Source organism: Triticum aestivum, chromosome 5A (assembly GCF_018294505.1).
Source record: "Triticum aestivum cultivar Chinese Spring chromosome 5A, IWGSC CS RefSeq v2.1, whole genome shotgun sequence".
In the NCBI taxonomy this organism is placed as follows: domain Eukaryota; kingdom Viridiplantae; phylum Streptophyta; class Magnoliopsida; order Poales; family Poaceae; genus Triticum; species Triticum aestivum.
This window is the reverse complement of record NC_057806.1, coordinates 492,053,505-492,059,683: the sequence shown is the minus strand read 5'-3', so window position 1 is coordinate 492,059,683 and position 6,179 is coordinate 492,053,505.

Genomic DNA, 6,179 nt, shown 5'->3' with positions numbered 1-6,179 from the left:
CGCAATTCGTCTAGATCGCCCCGGACACTCATACTTTAACTATTCCCCTTTTTCTTTTATGTTCCCTTTTTTATAGGCCTTTTCTGACGGCTTGACCATCAACTCTTTTCAAAGAATAAAACACCAAGACAACAAGAAGCATGGACGTACTGGAAAACTATTAGGTGGTCTCTTTAACGATCCCTTTACCTATCTTCAGGACCCATACGCAGCTCTCTCTTGGTGAAGGCATAGTAAATAGCCTTTCTGCTTATTGCACTACCTGTATAAATGCACTTTAACGCACCAATGAAATTATAATAGAAACAGTTTGAGGCCCAAATTTTCACGGCTCTAGCTTACCACTGGTTCTTCTTTTTCTTTATTTTTGTCTTTTCCTTTCTGGTAATTCTATCAGGTAACACCTATACACTCGGGTGCGTTTCAATTTGCTAGGGGCTTCATAGCACCCCACACTACGGCAACAAAAGTCCGAACACTTTTTATAAGTATAGTTCGGCACCCCGAATTTAGCATTATATGCATTGGCTCCGAATCATGTCTTTGGTCAATAGTTGGGTTGCCCGGCTCATGTGCTTGGTACCTTACGTTCCGCTATATCGGCTAAGGTAGTAAAGGGGGAACTACTACGATTGTGCCTTGGTTTATCCAAAGGAGCACCTCAGTAGAGAAAGACGAAAACTGACTGTCATGATGCGGCGAGAGCCGGTCAGTTGTCCGGAGGTTGAAAATCATTGGAGATTTCTTCCGCATCACGCGAAGGATCGGTACTTCCCGATTAGACGCTTGCAACACTCTAGCTCGGATACTAGGGGCTGCGCCCATGTTTTTATTGTCAAACTCCTATGGCTAAGTGAGGGCGTTAACGCCGCATAGTCTGATTTCCTAGTTCGTTGCGCTAAACAACTCCTTCAAGGACCATATAATTGGATCAAGATTGTTTAGATTCCATCCCGAACACCTCCGTACTACCTACGTGGGGGCAGAAGCCGACGACTGGAAAATCCTCATATTTCACATAACATGGCCGCACGGGAGGAAAAATTTAAAAACATAACAAGCATTATATTGCAAACCCGCTTTGTTCTATCATACAAGGTAGAAGGAACTTGAATACATTCATTCAAAGATAGTGTCCTACGCACACCACGTTGCTACAATGCGAGACCCCTCTAGGACATCTGCAAAATAGCGCTCGGGTGTGTGGTGCTCCTTGCCCTCCGGCGGCCCCTTGGTCAGCTCGACGGCGTCCATCTTCGCCCACCACATCTTGCAGCGGGCGAAGGCCATGCATGCACCTTCAATGCAGGCCGATTGCTTTACGACATCCAGCCGAGGACAGGCTTTCGCCAGCCGCTTCACGAGCCCGAGGTAGCTGCCGGGCATAGCTTCGGCTGGCCATAGCCGGATTATCAAATCCTTCATGGCTAGCCCGGCCACCTTATGCAGCTCCACCAGCTGTTTTAGCTGATTGGTGAAGGGCACGGGATGCTCCGGCACAAGATACTGCGACCAGAACAATTTCTCCGTGGATCTCCACTTCTTCGGCTTGAAAGAACTCCGTGGTGTCGGACACACTACGCGGCAGATCTGTGAAGGCCCTGGAGAACTCCGAATCCGGGTTAGTAAGAAATACTTCTTCTTTATATATTTGCTTTGCATGCTAAACGCCTTACCCGCCGCGATATTCTTGGCCTCTTGGATTTCTTGGAGGGCACCCTGGGCTTCAACCCGGGCCGCTTCCACGCTTTGACGAGCCTTGGAGAGTTCAGTCTCTCAAGCCGAAACATTGCCCTCCAGGGTCTCGTACTTCTTCACCGCGTCCTGGAGCTCTTGCTGGACCTCGTTCAGCCGGGCCCTCAGCTTTTTGCGAGTGGCCTGCTCCTTGATGGCTCTCTCCTCGGCTTCGGCCAGGGCCGTTTTCAAGGCCTCGACCTCGGACGTCGCCCCTACACATATAATGACACTACAGTCAGTATACATCATTTACTCTTTCCGAATATATCGCGGGCCATTGCATACCTTTCTGGTCTTCCAGCTGCTTCCTCGCATGGCCAAGCTCTTCTTCGGCCCGCTCCAGTTTTTGCTTTAGTCCAGAGACTTCGGCGGTATGAGAAGTCGCGGCCAGCAGCTATGCCTGCTTATTAACATCAGACACACTTGGTTAGTTTCGTGCGAAATTTAATCGATCCTCTGTCCGGCTTGTCTTTCCAAACACCGGACAGTGTCTCAAGGGCTACTATCTATGTGGAGATTTTCTCGGTTAAACGCCGCTTACCTCAAGACCTGTCAACAAGCCGCTGCAGGCTTCGGTCAGTCAGCTCTTGACGGACTGAACCTTCGCAATCACCATACCCATAAGGATACGGTGTTCTTCCACAATGGAAGCACCTCATAGCGCTTCCAACAGATTATCCGGCGCCTCTGGTTGGATAGAGGTCGCCGGTGGGACGGGCGCACCTCCTTCTCTTGATGGAGGCTGCTTGTCGGACTCCAGGGCCATATGGGATTTCGGATCCGTTCCCAGAGGGGGGCCGAATCGAGTACGACCCCCATCGTCAGTCTCCATGGGGGCTTATTCCCCGATGTGTTCGACGGCCGAGGTATCGCCCTCCAGCGCCGCCTTGACGGCCTCCCGAACCTCTCCCTGGCCTGGGAAGGTCCTTCGAGATAGCACCTCGATTTCTCCCTGGGCCTTGGGAGAGTAAGCGGCCGACGGTGTCTCGCTGGCCATCTCCTTTGAGTCCAATGAACCTCTTGATGAGGATCGCTAGGAGCTGTCATGGGCCGGACTGCAATAGCATAATTAATCATGTCAATACAACAAAGAGGAGAGGTTAGATTTATGGGCATGTACGAGTGTTAGCACTTACGATGCGGCCCGAGGCTTAGTGCGGGGGCATCGCTCCGGACTGCTGTTGACGTCCCATGCGGAGCTGCCCGCGAGCGGGCCTTTCCCCTTCTTGGGCACCTCCGCCTCCAGAATTGTGGAGGCCACCCTCTTCTTCCTCCCTCCATCAGAGGGAGAGTCGCTCTTCTCCTCCTCATCGTCGTCTTCTTTGGCGACGGAGGAACAGGTCTTGTCTTCGGACGTTGCGTCCGAAGTGCCCTTGCGGGGGGGCCACTCCGGACCCCCTTGGCCTTCCCGGTGGCCTTCTTCGCCGGTGCCGTATAGGGCACCGGCACCAGCATCTTCGCTAAACGCGGAATGACTGGTTCTTTAGGCAGCGGAGCTGGACACCGGATCTGCTTCGCCCTCTCCATCCAGTCCTGAAGAAGCAATGATAATAATAGCTTAGATATCATCCTTGAAACAAGCAAGTAGGGGATGCATTAAAAATAACATACCTCGTTGGCGAGGTGATTGATGTCGTGCCCGCGGTCCGAATCCGTGGCCGGCGGTATCTCGTTGCCCTTGAAGAGCAACTTCCAAGCGTCTTCATGAGAAATTTCGAAGAGCCTCTTCAGGGTATGGTGCTTCTTCGGATTAAACTCCCATAGAGGGCGACTTCCGATTTGGCACAGGAGAATCCGACGAACTAGCATCACCTGGATTATATCGACAAGCTTGATATCCTTGTCCACCATACTTTGAACGCTCGTCTGCAGCGCTATCAGCTCGTCTGGTGAACACTAGTTCAGGCTAAGGATGGCAATGGGTCGGGTTTGGATCGGGTTGAACAATCTCAAATCCATATCCATGTCCATGAAGACAGTCTTTGCTCGCCCATGAAAAAATCCATGGGTGAAAAATTGTGTCCATGTCCAAATCCGATGGATATCCATACCCATTGGATATCCATTGGGTCCTCTCGAGACATATAAATAAGACATAACACAATATTAACATAAACTCTTCCATTCTCCACCTCATGGTAGGCTAGGCTTCACTTATGGTAAATCAACATCCACTAACAACCTAAGATCATTTAGTATTTTTCTAACAGATGAGAATGACAAGTCATTTAAGAAGGAGGTATAAATAAGGGAAGGGGTGTTGGAGTATGTTACAGAGGGGATTGAATGTCAACTAAAAAAAGTTATGATGGGGACTGTGTAATTTCTTATGCATGTTTTAGATAAAAAAGTGTAAAATTGTTGTGGGACATACGACCATGGGGCAGGGATAGCAGATTTTCCTCCATTAAGTCATACTATCGGGTCGGGTTTGGGTATATCCATGGGTACAAGATTATATCCATGCCCTATCCACGAACAACGGGTCGGGTTGGGCGCCGCCCATGGACACAAAAGCATATCCAAACCCTATCCATTCGGGTCGGATATCCATGGATATCCATGTCCATGGATAAAATTGCCATCCTTAGTTCAGGCTCTTCTCGACCCAGGAGGTGAGCCACATTGGAGCACCGGAATTGAATTCGGCAGCTGCGGCCCAGTTGGTGCCGTGGGGTTCTGTTGTAGAACCATTGTTTCTGCCATTCCTTGATAGTCTCCATGAAAGTGCCTTTCGTCCAGGAGACATTGGACGGCTTACTCACCATGGCTCCTCCGCACTCCGCGCGCTGGCCATCCACCATCTTCGGCTTCACGTTGAAGACTTTGAGCCACAGCCCAAAGTGGGGTTGGATGCGGAGGAAGGCCTCACACACGACGATGAACACCGAGATGTTGAGGAAGGAGTTCGGGGATAGATCATGGAAGTCTATCCCGTAATAGTACATCAGCCCACGGACGAAAGGGTGGAGTGGAAACCCTAGCCCGTGGAGGAAATGAGGGATGAATACCACCCTCTCGTTGGGCTTCGGCGTAGGGACGACTTGTCCTTGGGCCGGAAGACGGTGGGCGATTTCCTTCGCCAAGTACCCGGCCGCCCGAAGCTCAGTAATGTCCTTCTCCTTGATGGAGGAGACCATCCACTTGCCTTGGCCTCCGGATCCGAACATAGTTGAGTGCTAACTTGAGTGGGAAGAAGATGAGAACTTGGGCGCTGGAGCTCAAGAGTGGAAGAGAGAAGGCATGCGAGAAGAAGGGGGAATCCTTATCCCCTTATAAAGGCAGTGAATATCAAATGCCTCCCCACTCGCCTTAAACCTCGCCTATTCCCAAGGGCTGCGTAAACAGGTATGGTTGGGTTACCCACGCCCGAATTGATGAAAATCCCGCAATAAGGGGACACAATCTCTGCTTTGACAAGACGTGCCAATGGAAACCGTATCTTGAAACGCGGAGCGATGGACAAAAATGGTTCGATATAGTGACCGAACAGATGTGATGTCATCTTGCAAAAAGTTGTCAGCACATGATACTCGTGGAATATTATATTCCTTATGCGGTTGTGTGTGGTGCGTGTGTTACTGGTCCGGACACATTCAATACGTCCGAAGACTATCTTGGAGTTCGGAAGGAGGAACCTGCCTTGCAATGCCGAAGACAGATCTACGCACCGGATACCTTGTCATTGAAGCCAGGTTCAGGGGCTACTTGTAACACCCCGGATATGACTTCCCCAATATGTACTCCAACTCTTGTCGTTTCCGGCGTTAAGTTATTTTATTTTCTTGGGTTCGGGTCTTTGTCTCCGTGTGTTGTTATTGTTGTCATGCATCTCATATCATGTCATCATGTGCATTGCATTCGCATACGTGTTCATCTCTTGCATTTGAGCATTTTCCCCGTTGTCTGTTTTGCATTCCGGCGTTTCGTTCTCCTCCGGTGGTCATTTCTACCTTTCTTTCGTGTGTGGGGATTGAACATTTCCGGATTGGACCGAGACTTGCCAAGCGGCCTTGGTTTACTACCGGTAGACCTCCTGTCAAGTTTCGTACCATTTGGACTTCGTTTGATGCTCCAACGGTTAACCGAGGGACCGAAAAGGCCTCGTGTGTGTTGCAGCCCAACACCCTTCCAATTTTTCCCAAAACCCACCAAAAACCTCTCCATCATCTAGAGCGTTCGATCACGATCGCGTGGCCAAAAACCGCACCTTATTTGGAGTCTCCTAGCTCCTTCTATCTATAAATAGGTGCACCCCCCCCCCAAATCCCGGATGAAACCCTAACCTAATTCCCTCTTCGTTGCCGGACTCTTCCTCTCCACCAGGCGGACATGTCCGCCCCGCTCCCCCAGCCTCTCTCCTCCCTCCACGTGGCCGTCGGCCGCCTCCCACCACCGCGGGCCCGCAAGCCCATCCGCGGCCCTCCGCCGAGCGCCACCGG